Genomic DNA, 17,187 nt, shown 5'->3' on the forward strand with positions numbered 1-17,187 from the left:
TTGAATGCAAGAACAGCGTCAGTGATAGTTGATATGACGAATTATATTGTTTTTCCAAGAAAATGTTTTAGTCTAATAATTTGTCCACGTCTGTATTATAAAAACTAACACAGGCATTGTCATGTATTGCTCAACTTACTGAATGCAAGAACAGCGTCAGTGATAGTTGATATGACGAATTATATTGTTTTTCCAAGAAAATGTTTCAGTCTAATAATTTGTCCACGTCTGTATTATAAAAACTAACACAGGCATTGTCATGTATTGCTCAACTTACTGAATGCAAGAACAGCGTCAGTGATAGTTGATATGACGAATTATATTGTTTTTCCAAGAAAATGTTTTAGTCTAATAATTTGTCCACGTCTGTATTATAAAAACTAACACAGGCATTGTCATGTATTGCTCAACTTACTGAATGCAAGAACAGCGTCAGTGATAGTTGATATGACGAATTATATTGTTTTTCCAAGAAAATGTTTTAGTCTAATAATTTGTCCACGTCTGTATCATAAAAACTAACACAGGCATTGTCATGCATTGCTCAACTTACTGAATGCAAGAACAGCGTCACGTGTTCGAAATCATCTGCCGCCACACAGACACAGTTCTTACCTGAAACAAAAACATATTCGAGATCAGAAACAGACAGCAGCTTTTATCATGATAGCCTATGGGTGAATAATGAAAAGTCAAGTACCCGCCATTAGTTTAAAAACTGATGATAAATGATTCATAAGCTACTTTCATTCAATATGTATCTGGTGACGTCAGAAGAAGCGATCTACTTTTGACAAGGTACACAATACTGCTGCATTAAAGCAATTGAAGAACTTATGCTTACTGCTTCCTACTCCCATGTTTATTCTAGTTTACAAACAAGGATACAGGGTGTACCTCATATGGTGCAGTGTTCATGAGCTAGAGTTTTTGACATATGTGACTAAGCTTGGATGCGAGTTTGTCCACCAAGTTCATATCAGCCGCTGGAAAAGATTTTCATTCATAAAAAGTGAAGATTCTTCACTGGAAACACAGAATTCTCCTTTCCTCTTTACCACCTACTTTTCGTCTCTACATAATAATAATAATAATAATAATAATAATAATAATAATAATAATAATAATAATAATAATAATAATAATAAAGTTTTATTTTCGCTGGCAGAGTTAAGGCCATTCAACCAGCCTTAATCAATACAATACATAAATTTAAATTGCAAATATTTACACTACACTTAAAAGGTTCTTCAGCAATATTCTTCACTACACATTTATTTAAATTTAGATAAATCTATAAGGTAAAGTAGCAACTTAATTTATGAGCTAATTTAATTCAATGAATTATAATTAATTTAATATTTGAGAGAGCTAGTAAAAGACCTTTAGGGAGGGAAAAAGACCTTTAGGGAGGCCGAGACGTAGATGGGAGGAAAATATTAAAATGGATTTGAGGGAGGTGGGGTATGATGATAGAGACTGGATTAATCTTGCACAGGATAGGGACCGCTGGCGGGCTTATGTGAGGGCGGCAATGAACCTTCGGGTTCCTTAAAAGCCATTTGTAAGTAAGTAAGCTAGTAAAATGATGAAAATTAATTTAATATAAGCTTACTAGGACTATTTTACAGGGAGAATATACATATTTCTATTTCTATAATGAGAATATTAATGTAATTACCATTAGAGGTTTTGTAAATCTATTTAGAGAAATTAATGATAATAATAATAATAATAATAATAATAATAATAATAATAATAATAATAATAATAATAATAATAATAAGAAGAAGAAGAATGGACAGATGTTAGTTTCAATATAAGTAACAAATATTAATCAGCAATTAATCTGTTAAGTAAGAATTTATGTAATTTTGACCTAAATGAAGTTATTGTCCAACAACCCCTTATATCACTCGGAAGCGAGTTCTATACGACATACGACCTCTATATTTTAATGTTGTCTATCACCTGATGTCTTCTTCTTCCCCGTTCACCATTCCTTCCAGTGCATCCTTTGGTAGGTAGTTTATTCTTAGCCAGTGGCCCAGCCAATTTTTTTTCTCTTTCTGATCATTTTCAGCATTATTCTCTCTTCACCCAATCTTTCTATTCTGTCTGTCCATTTCACACGCTCCTTGCTTCTCCATATCTACATTTCAAATGCTTCCAGTCGTTTCTCTTCACTTCATGTCCATGTTTCTGCAACCATAAATGCCACACTCCACACGAAATACTTCATTAGTCTCACTTCTTTTCCAGAGGTCCGCAGAAGATGCTCCTTTTTCTATTAAAACCTTCCTTGGCCATTGCTGTCCTCCGTTTGACTTCCTGGCTGCAGTTCATGGTACTGCTTATAGTACACCCCAAGTATTTGAAGCTGTCCACTTACTCTACTACCTCATTTAGAATTCGTAAATTTACCTTTTTCACTTTTCTTCCGATAACCATGGTCTTCGTCTTGTTTGCATTTATCTTCATCCCATACTGCTCACAGCTGTCATTTAACTCCAGTAGCATATCCTTTGGTATCATCTCTTCTTCTGCTAACAACGCCGTATCATCAGCAAAAATGTTACACACTTTATTCTTCTTCTTCCTACTATCATTCCTCCCACGATCTGAAAACAGTTCTTCACTAAATCCTTCAAGCAGATGTTGAACAGGGTAGGTGATAAAAGACATTCTTGTCGTACTGCTCTCCCTATTCCACTTTCCTTTGACATTTATTCTCCCATTTTGACTTTGACTCGTTGCTTCATGTAGCCTCCTAAGTCCTGAAAGTATATTATACTATACTATACTTCATACATGATTATGACATAGGATGTATGTGTAAAGATCCGACGTATAGTATAATATACCTGCATTTGTGCCGTAACTGTAACTTGCAGAATTTTTTTAAGCATTTTTCATGTCAGTACTTTTTTTGAAGTGTAGAATTTGATTGAACTTCAAAAACAACAAATGTCTCAGGACTCAGGAAAATAAAGATTACTGAATAGCCTCCTCTCTTTCCAATCCACACAAATTTTCAGAATACCCCATAAATTTATTCCAATCCACAATGTCGAAAACTTTTCCAGATCCTGGTCCACACATACAACTGTCTGTCCGAGTGTTTATGTCGCATCCCGGTATCCCATTCCTGTTTCTGCTGGCCTCTCTATAAAGGCTTGTAGCTGGACTGTCTTACATCTTTCCTGAAAATATTTGCAGTTCGTAATATTGGACTTCCACGCAATATTATACAACTGTTTACAGTAACTTGTCCCGTGCCGTGGCGTCGTGGTCTAAGGCATCCTGTCTAGGACTCCCATTACGGAATGCGCGCTGGTTCGAGTCCTCATGGGGGAAGAAATTTTCTCATGAAATTTCGGCCAGTGTATGGGACGGGTCTCCACCCAGCATCGTGATGCACTTGGGAAGCTACGATAGGTAGCGAAATCCAGTTGCGAATGCCAGCTATAACGGCTGGGGGGCTCTTCGTGCTAACCACACGATACATCCATTCTGGTTGGATGATCGTCCACCTCTGGTTCGGCATGTGGGTGTGAGGCCAGCAGCCGGCTGGTCGGTCTAGGCCCTTCACGGGCTGTAGCGCCACGGCTTTTAATTAAAGTAACTTAAAGAAAAGGGCCCAGTTATATAACTGCACATGATTTGTAAAGTTTCGATGGCCCTATGACATAACCACTCGGACGAACGGTACATACATGCGAAGTACAGTTACGTGAAAATCATAGGAGCTTTCTTGTGTGTACCTAATAAGACTGGCAAAGCTCGGATGGGATTAATTTCAAAGTGGAAAAAAGCAAGCAAATCCACCCCCCGTCACAAGTCGCCGCACCCCACGAGATGATACAAATTAATTCCATTCGAGCTTTATCAATCTTATTAAGGTATATGTACACCTAAATTTTGTTTTGCACAATTTTGCTCTGTAACATTTTTATACAATTGAGAATTGTACCAGAAAGAGAGTGACGTGAACAGATCCCTTGAAATTATGTCTAAATTGTTTATAAAAATTATTTTGTTAATAATTTTGACATATACAACTTGAAATATGATAGCTCATGTAGTTTTTAAGATAGAGCCACAGTTTCTTCACTGTTTTATAGCTAAAACTATTCTTGAGTGCCTGACATAGAGCTATTTTTTATTTTCATTTACATTAATTAAATAATTATTATATCAAATTAAAGGGGAGAAAATTCTCCATTAAATTAGTTATATTTTGAAAATTCTAATCTTTCATCATGCTTTGGGTTTTGTGGGTGTACATATATCTTAAGTACACAGAAGATGCCTTTCTTGTAAATAACGAAACCTCGTTTATTGTAGGATTCTTTTATTTTCACAACTGTACTTGGCATTGGAAAGAGTCGTAATGTACCCCTTCTAAAAAGGCTCGATTTTCTTGGGAATTTCTGCTGTGAGTCGCCGTGCACTCTGACTATGAGATCACTCACTACTGGTCTGTCACCTCGCGCCACAGTTCAGCTGTCGTGTGACTCCTGATGCACATGATGTCATTCAAATTCGTTATCAGAGATCGGAAACATCTCTGTATAATAGCTAATATACCTTCATTTGTGATCTAACTGCAAAACCTGCAAAATTTTTAGAAAATTTTTCATAATTTAAGTAACTATTTTTTTAAGTTTAGAATTACGTTTAACTTTAAAAATAAAACAAAAAATGTCTCAGGACTCAGGACGTTGCATAACTTTTCGCAGCACGCCTCCAAACGCAGGAGATAGACCTGACTCTATTGTAGCTTATACAAGTTCGGAAAAGCAAACAGCAACCATACTTTCTCCTTCAAGCAGAAATATGCCTGGCAAAGATCAAACTTCCAGATGGGTCCACCTGCACACCATTCCTTCTGTATAAACAACCATCACAAACCCCTGCTGCGTACTTGGGATGAAAGAGAAGCCATCTACGCCTGCCTATAAGCCAGCGCGGGGAAAAATTCCTAAATTACAATATGCAAGCTTTGAGGAAAAGTGTGCGTGAGGCGGAATGTGGTGGGGAAAGGTTAGGAGACTTAACACCCCCCCCCACCCTCACGAAGAGTTGCGACAGGTGTCCGCGGGGTGCTGCAATATTATCAAGTTAAAACACACGGCAAGGCCACGCCAAACCGAATTACGGCCTAAATATACAACAGAGACTCTTCCTCCTGTTTCCATAGTTGCAAACGTGTTTTACAGTGTGTGCTCGGAATGTCTGCACCCATGTAGACCAAATGACAATTCCTCAAAAAATAGGGTTAGGTTTCGATTGCGTAATAGTTGCTTACTCGGTTAAGAGAGAAGTTTTATATAATATTCTTATTGAATTTGGTATTCCCAAGAAGCTAGTTCGATTAATTAAAATGTGTCTCAATGAAACGTACAGCAGAGTCAGTATAGCCCAGTTTCTGTTGACGCTTTTCCAATTCACTGCGGGCTAAACCAAGGAGATGTACTATCACCTTTACTTTTTAACTTCGCTCTAGAATATGCCATTAGGAAAGTCCAGGATAACAGTGAGGGTTTGGAATTGAACGGGTTACATCAGCTGCTTGTCTATGCTGATGACGTGAATACGTCAGAAGAAAATCCACAACGATTAGGGAAAACACGGAAATTTAACTTGAAGCAAGTAAAGCGATAGGTTTGGAAGTAAATCCCGAAAAGACAAAGTATATGATTATGTCTCGTGACCAGAACATAGTGCGAAATGGATATATAAAAATTGGAAATTTATGCTTTCAAGAGGTGGAAAAAGTCAAATATCTTGAAGCAACAGTAACAAATATAAATGGCACTCGGGAGGAAATTAAATGCAAATAAATATGGGAAACGTCTGCTATTATTCTGCTGAGAAGCTTTTGTCATCCAGTCTGCTCTCAAGAAAGGTGAAAGTTAGAATTTATAAAACAGTTACATTACTGGTTCTGAAACTTAGACTCTCACTTTTGAAAGAGGAACAGAGACTAAGGGTATTTGAGAATAAAGTGCTTAGGAAAATATTTGGGTCCATACCTGTGGAGTAATGGTTAGCGTGTCTGGCCGCGAAACCAAGTGGACCGGGTTCGAAATGCAAATAGAGTGCTAGTTGGGAGACTTTTGGGGAGGCTGGGACGTAAATGGGAGGACAATGTTAAAATGGATTTGTGGGAGGTGGGATATCATGTAGGGACTGGATTAATCTTGCTCAGGATAGGGACCGATGGCGGTCTTATGTGAGGGCGACAATGAACCTCTGAGTTCTCTAAAAGCTATTTGTAAGTAATAGTTACTTACTAATGGCTTTTAGCCCTCCATCCATCCATCCATCCATCCATCCTTTCATTTGTCAAATTACCCACCCATCCCTATAGGGTAAAGGTGCCTAATTTCGTGATACCCCTAATCCCGTGATAAAATTTCACTTAACTGCCATGGAGTTGTGGTCTCTGACTTTTAAGTTTTTGAAATACCTAACAGATGCCTGGAGATGTCTTCTTTTCAATTCTATTGACTACCCGCCTTTTGAATAGAAGCAATCGACTGCAGAAGCTTTTGTTCAGTGAAAGGTGGTTGACCAGTAAGTTTTTCTTTCTCTTGTGACCGCTCCTGAAGAAACATTTTATATTTGAGGTAAGAATTAATATAGCGTTATAAAAATGATATATTACTGTAGATTAAAATCAGCTGAATCAATGTATATGATTATTTAAACATTGTGAGACAATAACAATGCTACAGGAGCTTTCCCATTTTCGGATTTATTTTCATATTTCTCCTTCCTGGCTCACTCTACCAGTGATGCCGACGTTAAACTGTGAAAATTAATGTCTATGAAAGCAAATAGTTCGTGTGAATAATAATAGAAATAAGTTATAGAAAACATCAATTATAATTATAATAAAATAATAGGGCATATGTTTAACTTAATCACTGCTGTTGTTAGGAATATAAATAATGAGAAATAATTGTGTTATAGTTTAATTTATTGAAATTTAATTTTGTATTCAATTTAACTTTCAGTTTATTTTGTTTATAATAAATTAATGTGTAATATATATTCCTGTAGTTACACAAGTATTTTCTATGAAATTTGTCGCATAAGCCCTTTTTCTATGTTGCAATTTATTGCTTAATCCATATTAAAACAATATACCATGACTTTAAAGTATTTTTCCAAATACACGTTTGTTTTCTGAGCAGTTATTGAGGATTATTATAATATCACGGAATTAAGAAACCACTATCACGGAATTTGGATCCCTGTCACGGATTTAGGAGTCACTGTATAGCAGTGAAGAATCATATATTATATACCAAACTTGTGACACTGTTGACACTGAATGTTGTAAAAACTGTAGCTAAAGGTCCAAATAACGTCATTTAGGTGTTATTTGAAAATTTTTAGTACAATTTCGGCATAAATATAGACTTTATTAAATATGTCACGGAATTATCCATCCATCCCTATACATACTAGTACACTGATACAGTTACGCATGTGTTACATTTTCGTGTGCTGGGTTTTTGGTGCTTTCTATTACACGTCATCTTCTTGCTTTCCACAGCACCTCTACCAGAGAAGGTAAATGCTGCCCTCTAATCAACTCAGCCACTCGGCGAGCGTTCTCAACGGGGTGTATGAGTTATTAGCAATTTCTGACGCTCTCGTCTAGTCACATTATGCGGTAATCCTACAAATAATTCCGGACTATTTTGTGGCTGGCCAGCTATAACCACACCCACAAGCGTGTTCTGGTCTGTGGTTAGTCATGGTAACCAAATTATTTTCCTTCGACAAAAACATATGCAGGTCGTACATTTATGAGTGATTAATTGATATTCGTAAATTATGACACACGACAGATGTAACAGCCTAGGTGACGTTATGTTTAACACATTGTAAATTGTAGAGATAGACTTGTATCCTTCAAAAATTAAATGTTGACCTCCATAACAAATTGTAATGGCCTAGAAGCAGCCAAAAATTTAAAACAAAATTGTAATTATGTTATGAAGATACATTACTTACTTACTTGCTGGCTTTTAAGGAACCAGAAGGTTCATTGCCGACCTCACATAAGCCCGCCAAGAGCAAGATTAATCCAGTCTCTACCATCATATCCCACCTCCCACAAATCCATTTTAATATTATGTTCCCACTTACATCTCGGTCTCCCCAAAGGACTTTTTCCCTCCGGCCTCTCAACTAACACTATATATGCATTTCTGGATTCGCCCATACGTGCTACATGCCCTGCCCATCTCAAACGTCTGGATTTAATGTTCCTAATTATGTCAGGTGAGGAATACAATGCGTGCAGTTCTGCGTTGTGTAACTTTCTCCATTCTCCTGTAACTTCATCCCTCTTAGCCCCAAATATTTTTAAGCACCTTGTTCTCAAACACCCTTAACCTATGTTCCTCTCTCAAAGTGAGAGTCAAAGTTTCACAACCATACAGAACAACCGGTAATATAAGTGTTTTATAAATTCTAACTTTAAGATTTTTTGAAAGCAGAGTGGATGATAAAAGCTTCTCAACCGAATAATAGCAGGCATTTCCCATATTTATTCTGTGTTTAATTTCCTCCAGAGTATCATTTATATTACTGTTGCTCCCAGGTATTTGAATCTTTCTACCTCTTCAAAGGATAAATTTCCAATTTTTATATTTTCATTTCGTACAATATTCCCATCACGAGACATAATCATATACTTTGTCTTTTCGGGATTTACTTCCAAAATTATCTCTTCACTTGCTTCAAGTAAAATTCCCGTATTTTCCATAGGCCTAATCGTTTGTGGATTTTTTTCCTAACATATTCACGTCATCCGCATAGACAAGAAGCTGATGTAACCCGTTCAATTCCAAACCATCTCTGTTATCCTGGACTTTCCTAATGGCAAACTCTAGAGCAAAGTTAAAGAGTAAAGGTGATAGTGCATCTCCTTGCTTTAGCCCACAGTGAATTGGAAACGCATCTGACAGAAACTGACCTATACGGACTCTGCTGTACGTTTCACTGAGACACATTTTAATTAATGGAACTAGTTTCTTGGGAATTCCAAATTCAATAAGAATATCATATAAAACTTCTCTCTTAACCAAGTCATATGCCTTTTTGAAATCTATGAATAACTGATGTACTGTACCCTTATACTGCCATTTTTTCTCCATTATCTGTCGAATACAAAATATCTGGCCAATAGTTGATCTATTACACCTAAAACCACACTGATGATCCCCAATAATTTCATCTACATATGGAGTTAATCTTCTCAAAATAATATTGGACAAAATTTTGTAAGACGTCAAGAAAAGTGATATTCCTCGAAAGTTACTACTCTGAAGATACATTATAACCTAAAAATTAAAAAAAAAAAAAATACTGAAATAAAATGAAATATACAAAATTTGTTTCTTGTGAGAAACAATTTAACAGTAGGTAGAGTAGCTAATTTTACAGACGAGACCAAACATAAAATGAAAGCTACCTGTAACAATTTATTCAAACTTGTTAATTTTTCATAAATAATTAAATGTGTAAATTACTCAGTAACTGTGGTGTTGTGTGAAATTAAGAGTTCTCAGAAATACGTTTCCACCATTTACAGAAAGGATATTTACATAAATTATGTTCCTCACATATATTTAAATAAAAACTTTTAAGAAAATCGCTACTAATCCACTTACTTTATAAAAACGTCATTGGACTTATGTTTGGTGCGCGAGGAACAATTCCTAAATTTACATAGGAGATCCTCAGAAAATTAAAGGTTCCTGATAAGACTCTTCAGACAATTGCATCAACCATTCTAAAATCATTGAACATCATCAATCACCATCTCTATTCATCTTTATAATATTCAATGTATATTATTTATTTTCACTAAATTTTTATCGTTTTGATAGCTACCACATCTTGTCGCAGAATATTCTTTTTTAAAATTTCATTATGTATTTTTTAACATTAATTTACATTTTCTTTTTGTTCATTTGAATTGATTATGATGCCGATATTTTAAATCCAAGATTTGGACGGCTATCATTTCGATGATATTCTCTCTCCTTACACAACATACATAAATTACAAAAGTTTTATAGGACAATATTCCGGAGTTGCAATGAATAGTGAGTGAATACCTTGTGCAGCATGAAATGAAAATGATTATTTTTTTCAGCCAACAAAAAATTATATCATGAATTTATTGTCTCTTTACTAATGATGGCATATACAGTACATTTTTAAAATTATTGTGAGTTTTTACAGTTATATTTCCTGTGTTTCAATGTTCCAAAATACAAGAGGATATGATCCAAGGTACACGAACCTGTTGTACCATGGATCACTTTACATATCCCTTCATTTTATTTTTTTCATCCTTAATAGATCTGTAAAACACGAAAATATCTGTAGGAAGTTGTAAAGGTATCTGCAATAATTATTTCAAGCATTTTTTTTAATTTTAAACATTTCTTTTCCGGAAATTAAAAAAAAAAAATAAAATAAAATGTGAAAAGTGATTCAAGGTACAACAGTCTGTCCTACTATAAAACATAAAACATAGTTTTGTGTAAAAATGGTGTGTGATGTGCCATATTTGACGTCATTTCAGGCTTCAGGACACAAAAATACATAAAGGGGAGCTAAAATTTTTAAAAAAGTTTTTTCATCGCAGGCCTGTGTTACTGTTATCCTGTTTTAAGTCCCAATGAACGGTGGAAAGACGAAAACTTTTAATTACCGTGTAAGTATAAAATCCCACAGAGGAGCATCCGGAGCCGAAAATCAGAACGAAACAAATTAATCACCGGCTGGTTTAATTTTAGACAGACAATATGAAACCACATCACAACAATTTGGAGGGTTTCGTGTGTGATTCCACGTAACGTTCATCGAGCATGGCCTGCAGTATATGCAACTCGCTAAACGAGCGGCATGGGTATACAAATTACTAGCGCGTTGAATTTGTATTTACAATAGAGTTCTCCGAAATGCTAATTATATTGAAATACAACGCGTTTGTGAGGGGAGCTTCATGTATCATAGCAACTAATCATACGTACACATTATGAATAGTGCACAAATGTTTGAGTGTATAACTGGCAGTGCAGAAATGGTACAATTTATATAGTCCTGGCTTCATCACGGCCATTGCGTTGAGGCAAAACAGGGAATAAATATTAAACACTATAATCGAAAAGGTAGCATTCTGAAGATAGCGGTTTTATTTTCAAAACAACTACTCCAACCACATTTAATTTGAATCGTTGCACAGTGTGCAAAAACGAAAATCAAGCTGGACAAAATAACTTCTCTACATTCCAAAGAATTTTTATGAAACTTTGTATAGACCTTACGAATAGCACATAATTTTTGTCTACTAACTCTATGTTTGTATACGAGGAACTACCCTTTTTATAGGGTAGTTTTAGACTAAAATAGTAACTTCTCTATCTAATAGATTTTTATGAAACACTGTATGGAAGTTACAGGTAGAATATATTTTTTGTGTAAAAACTATATTTACGGTTTGAATTTTGAATTCATTTTTGTATTTGTTCCAGTAAGTCCTATAATGATAATACAAACATGTGAAGTTTTGATATTTCAGTCTTTGACTTATTTACAGCAAAATATATCCACAAAGTTATTTTTTGCTCATACAACTTAATTAAAGATTTCGCCTCTGATTGTGGGCATCATCAGACTAATGTAAAGGATATATATATATATATATATATATATATATACACACACACGAAATACGAAATACAAAAAGCCTGAAATCCCATAAGGGCAACGGCCTCCTACAGGAGAGTGTAGGGTGAGCTGAAGGTCTACTACACTTGGGGAGCCAGTCCAAGAGAGCTTACACTTTACACTTACAAACTAAACACATACATAGTCTTAACTCACACACAAACTAAATACACAAAAACCTATACAAAAAATATATATATATATATATATATATATATATATATATATATATATATATGGTAACAAATCCATATTACATATTGCAAAAGTTTAAAAATTTAAAAAAGACGACCTTCAGATTAAAAAAGATTAAAAATAATTAACAAGGATTACATATATAAAATGTAATTGAAAATATGCATATTTAATATTAACATACTGAAATTATCTATGAGATGGAAGATTTTACTATATACATGCTTTTATGTCTTCACTATGTTTGTTATGTGTGGATTGTTGAGTATGTACTTTACGCAGTGACTATTTGAATGTAGAACGACCTCTAAGTAATCACTTGTTTATCTTGTTATTTAGTGATATAGAAAATAATTAAATAAATTAAATTAAATTAATTTAAAAGTTTGTATTATATTTACGGTTCCATAAGAGGAAGTACCCCTTTACAGGGAGTGCATTATTTAGGGCCAAATTAAAGAAGTACCTAATTTCTCACGCCTTCTATTTTGTAGGTGAATTCATGACATTCAATAACACTTCATGAAATTGATAATAAAACTTTGTGTTGTACTAGTAGACTATATTGTAAATCTCGTCTGTATATATTTCATCTAGACTGTGACTATACAGTAAATTAAGATTTTATAATAGTATTAAGTTTTTTGACTTGTTCCATATTCCAGCTGTAAAGCAATGTATGAATACCATGGAATGTTAATAAATACAATACAATACAATGAAAAATTAACTTCTCTCCTACATAACAGGTTTTTATGAAATTTTGTACAGGAGTTACAGGTAGCATATATTTCTGTGTACAAACTCTGATTACATCTGTATGCTACCTGTAGGCCTAATTGTTGTATAAAGTTTGATAAAAATATATTATATAGGAGAGAAGTTATTTTGTCTAAATGCACCACTGTAAAGGAGCAGTTCCTCTTCTAAACATAATTGGACTTTGTAGACAAAAAATATATTTCACCTGTAACGTCTGTATGAAGTTCCATAAAAATCTGTTAGATAAGAGAGAAGTTATTAATTTTGTTTAAATGCACCCGCTATAAAGGGGTAATTTTTCTTGTACAAACGTAATCAGAGTTTGTACACAAAACATGTGTACCACCTGTAAGGCAAGTACAAAGTTTCATGACAATCTGTTAGAATGCAGAGAAGTTATTATGTCCTGCTAGTGATTTGCGTTCTGATTCACTGTACGTTTGTTAAGGTTAGATAACCTTTTGCTCGATGTATTGTCAATAATTCTGCAGGCCTAAAACACTCACACAGTGATTAGAAACTTCCTTATTCCATGATTCTTTCTTGTTGTTAAGCCAAATATGAAACAGTTATCGTATGCCCCACCACTGAAAAAAATTAATTACCGGTAAATGCGCAAGAACGCGCAAACTTTAAGACAGGGATGCAACATACTAAATGATGCTGTATTGAATGGTAAAAGAATTGTTGTAACCGAACGTGTGTTATACTAAAACTCACATTATATTTGGAGAATTTTAAAATAATATATATTTTTTTCAATTGTAATGTTTAAACCCCTCTGTAAGAAGAAAAATACTTTACTAACTTGTAATTGAAGTTACATTAGTAAGAACGTACCTATATGAACAGATTCAATGTCTCACAACACAATAAATCACCAACAATTGGCTCTTTTTCACCTACATAGAGAGCTTCAGGCAGGCAAGCGCCTTAACCGACTGAGCCACGCCGGTGACGGAGAACCCTTGCCTGGCCACCTAGGTCACCCGACTTGACGCCCAATGACCTTTTTCTGGGGCTTTATGACGAATGTTGTGTACCAACGTGGTACAGTTGACACTTTGAAAAAACTGAATCAACGCACTATAAATGCAGCTGCGCTAATCACTCCACAAATGTTATGGAACACTTGGCAGACGGTTGAGTACCTTTTAGATGTCTTCAGGGTAGCTCGAGGCGCACACATCGAGTTGCATTGACCATTCTCCGAAACTCGGAGAGTTTTTACATCAAGTTGTACAAAAAGTTATGTTATAAAACCATTATTTATACTTTAAATTAGCACTTATTTCTCGATCCCTCTAAGCGGGACAAGGTGTACTATATTAATCAATCATATTATGAATTAAATTAAGAAATACAGTAGAACTTGGTTATAAAGATATCCAAGGGACCTTAAACATTATGCTGTTATAAACGAGTGTCGTAGTAACCGAGATTCACATTAGCAATCTAGTGAGGTGGAAAATTAAAAATAACAAACTTAATTAGACTTATTTTAGATTTATGTATTGACTTTTAAGCCTACAATGAACATCATAAAATCCACGTAGGCGTACAATTATAAATACAGTATTCTGTATTAAAACAGTTTGTTCAGTACTCACCAAACTACTTTACTTAGAAGTGAAGTAATTAGTCATTTTACTTTGTTGTCTTCTACTTGGCCAATACACACTTTCTAGGGCTAAATTACGTTCTATGTTCATAATTTCAGTTGCAATTTCACTGCTCCCTTCCCTAGCTTCATAGGACATGTTCATAATTCTAATGACTTCTAAAGCGTCACTCACTTCTTCTAGTGGCCATACTGCATTAAAGTGCGTGTACTTAGTGAAAACTTCCTGTCGAAACTGAAATAATACCGCATTGAATTTGGGCAGGTTACAGTGGGGGTGGGGATTCCACCTGCATTCCAGAGGTCTATGACAGAAGGGGACTGTAAAGAATTTGTCAGGGTCAGATTTCAACAAAATATTTCTTAAAATACTTTGGTTCTTAGAAAATCTTATTCCAAACTGAGGTTGAAAATGACGTTATATGCGAGGTAGACGCATATGCGTTTGTCGTATTAAGCAAGGTAGAAAAGCATATGTCTTATGGGGAATTAGTTGGGACCACAGAATATTTGACGTTATAGGCGAGGTGTCGCACAAAACGAGGTCGCTATAACCAAGTTCTACTGTATTTGAATGAATCAATAAATATTGTTACAATACATAGCATCGTGATTTTACTGCTTCGTTTATACCTGGTAACAGTTGGCAACATTGAAACGATGACCATATAAGCTTTTTAGGAATTAATTTTCCGTGAAACTCACTATAGGTGAATATCATACGATGTTACAGATGATAAATTGTTAATGAAATATCATATCTGGTTTTGAGTCGCAAATTTCAGTGTTAGTGGGTTGACAGCACTGCGTCCGTGAGGTGCAGGGAGCTGAGCGCGAGACCAACGGAGCGGCTTAAGACCCCAGGGACTGTAGAGAGGTGACAGCGTAAAGACAGGCCCCACCTGGCGGAGTGCAGATAGTGTTAATTAACAGGGTAGATCTGATAATGGGGATTCCACAACTAGAAACCCCGGGGTTGCATCAAACAGCAGGAATATTCGTTGATGCAGACATCATCTGACGGCACGGCTAATAACCGATGCCTTTCCATCAAAGAGAGATGCCAACCAAGTCCTGTGAGGCTATTGGAAGATGGAACGAAATCACGCAGGTATTGATTTAATGGCGGTCAACATCCACGGTCACTAAGAGGAGAAGACAACGTAAGAATTTTGTCAGAAATCAGCTGAAAATGAGTACAGGGTGTGAGATCATGATGTGATATTTGCTTGTGGAAATTTTTTAACTAGCAGATCATCATCATCAATAGCTATCAGGGTTTAGTACATCTGGCCTGTTCCGTCTCAGGTGAAAAGCTGGTCTCACCATCGCTTCTTCGGGCGTCCACGATCTCTGTATCCAAGGGGTCTTTAATTTAATAATCTCCTGGGTAGTCTATCATGTGGCATCCGTAGAACATGCTCATGCCAGTTGCTCCGATACTTGTGGATTGTCCCTGTAATGGCTGCGATATTTAGTTCTTGTCGGATGTCTTCATTATATTTATGGTCATAGAGAGTATAGCCTGCTAGCGGTCTTAGTAATCTCATCTCAGCTGCTTCTATTCTTTTCAGTTGACTAGTTGTTAGAGTCCAAGCTTCTGATCCATATAGCAAAGTTGGAATTAGAGATGGGTAAAAAATAACACAACAGTTATTTTGGAACTGTTCCGGTCTCGGAACTGTTGCAAAAATGAACAGTATGTCGGAACCTCCTGTTCCGAAATAACAGTGTTCCGACTCCGAGCTGCTCACTTGCCAACTGTTGCGGCCTCGCAGTACCGCGTGGCACAAGGTATGTTCCGACTCCCTCGGAACTGTTGCAAAAATGAACAGTAGGTCGGAACCTCCTGTTCCGAAACAACAGTGTTCCGACTCCGAGCTGCTCACTTGCCAACTGTTGCGGCCTCGCAGTACCGCGTGGCACAAGGTATGTTCCGACTCCCTCGGAACTGTTGCAAAAATGAACAGTAGGTCGGAACCTCCTGTTCCGAAACAACAGTGTTCCGACTCCGAGCTGCTCACTTGCCAACTGTTGCGGCCTCGCAGTACCGCGTGGCACAAGGTATGTTCCGACTCCCTCGGAACTGTTGCAAAAATGAACAGTAGGTCGGAACCTCCTGTTCCGAAACAACAGTGTTCCGACTCCGAGCTGCTCACTTGCCAACTGTTGCGGCCTCGCAGTACCGCGTGGCACAAGGTATGTTCCGACTCCCTCGGAACTGTTGCAAAAATGAACAGTAGGTCGGAACCTCCTGTTCCGAAATAACAGTGTTCCGACTCCGAGCTGCTCACTTGCCCAGCTGTTGCGGGCTCGCAGTACCGCGTTGCACAAGGTATGTTCCGACTCCGAGATAACAGTCGGAACGTCGGAGCTTGTTCCGATGAACCAACGACAGCTGCAGTTACACTGTACTTGAAACTCTCACGTGGTTGGAGGGGGGCGCATGGACATTGAAATCCTTGCGGTGGCGCGAACTTTAATATCAACATTTGTAAGACTGGCCAATCATCTGTAATGTTATAGTAAGTATTCAATAATCTGTAATATTGATTCCCGCTTTATGGTTTATTTCACCATTAGTTGACTAATTCTGTTTTATAAACATTCTACAAAGTCATAAAGTACGCATACTATTATTAATTAATTGATCAGCTGATTCTATACAAAGGTTAAAGTCGTAAATGGTAATGAGTGGTTTAGTTACAATGTCTGTATGTCGTTTGTTGAGGTTAAGTCTGACAAGCACAAGTTTTTGTGCTATCTTCTCTGTTATCAAAGAACGACAAAAATGTTGTAGCATTATTTGTTGGAAACTACCCATATAAGTACTGATTTGG

General features: G+C 36.2%; 1 long non-coding RNA gene across 1 annotated transcript in view; it reads right to left on the minus strand.

Annotated features, from left to right (window-relative positions):
* Window positions 1–553: 553 nt before the first annotated feature.
* Window positions 554–17,187, minus strand: part of LOC138704643 (uncharacterized) — a 219,116-nt gene continuing 202,482 nt past the window's right edge. Inside the window, exon 3 of the long non-coding RNA XR_011333382.1 lies at window positions 554–615. This is a non-coding gene — a long non-coding RNA (uncharacterized lncRNA). The remainder of the gene's footprint in view (window positions 616–17,187) is intronic.

This window comes from Periplaneta americana, chromosome 8 (genome assembly GCF_040183065.1).
Source record: "Periplaneta americana isolate PAMFEO1 chromosome 8, P.americana_PAMFEO1_priV1, whole genome shotgun sequence".
NCBI lineage: Eukaryota > Metazoa > Arthropoda > Insecta > Blattodea > Blattidae > Periplaneta > Periplaneta americana.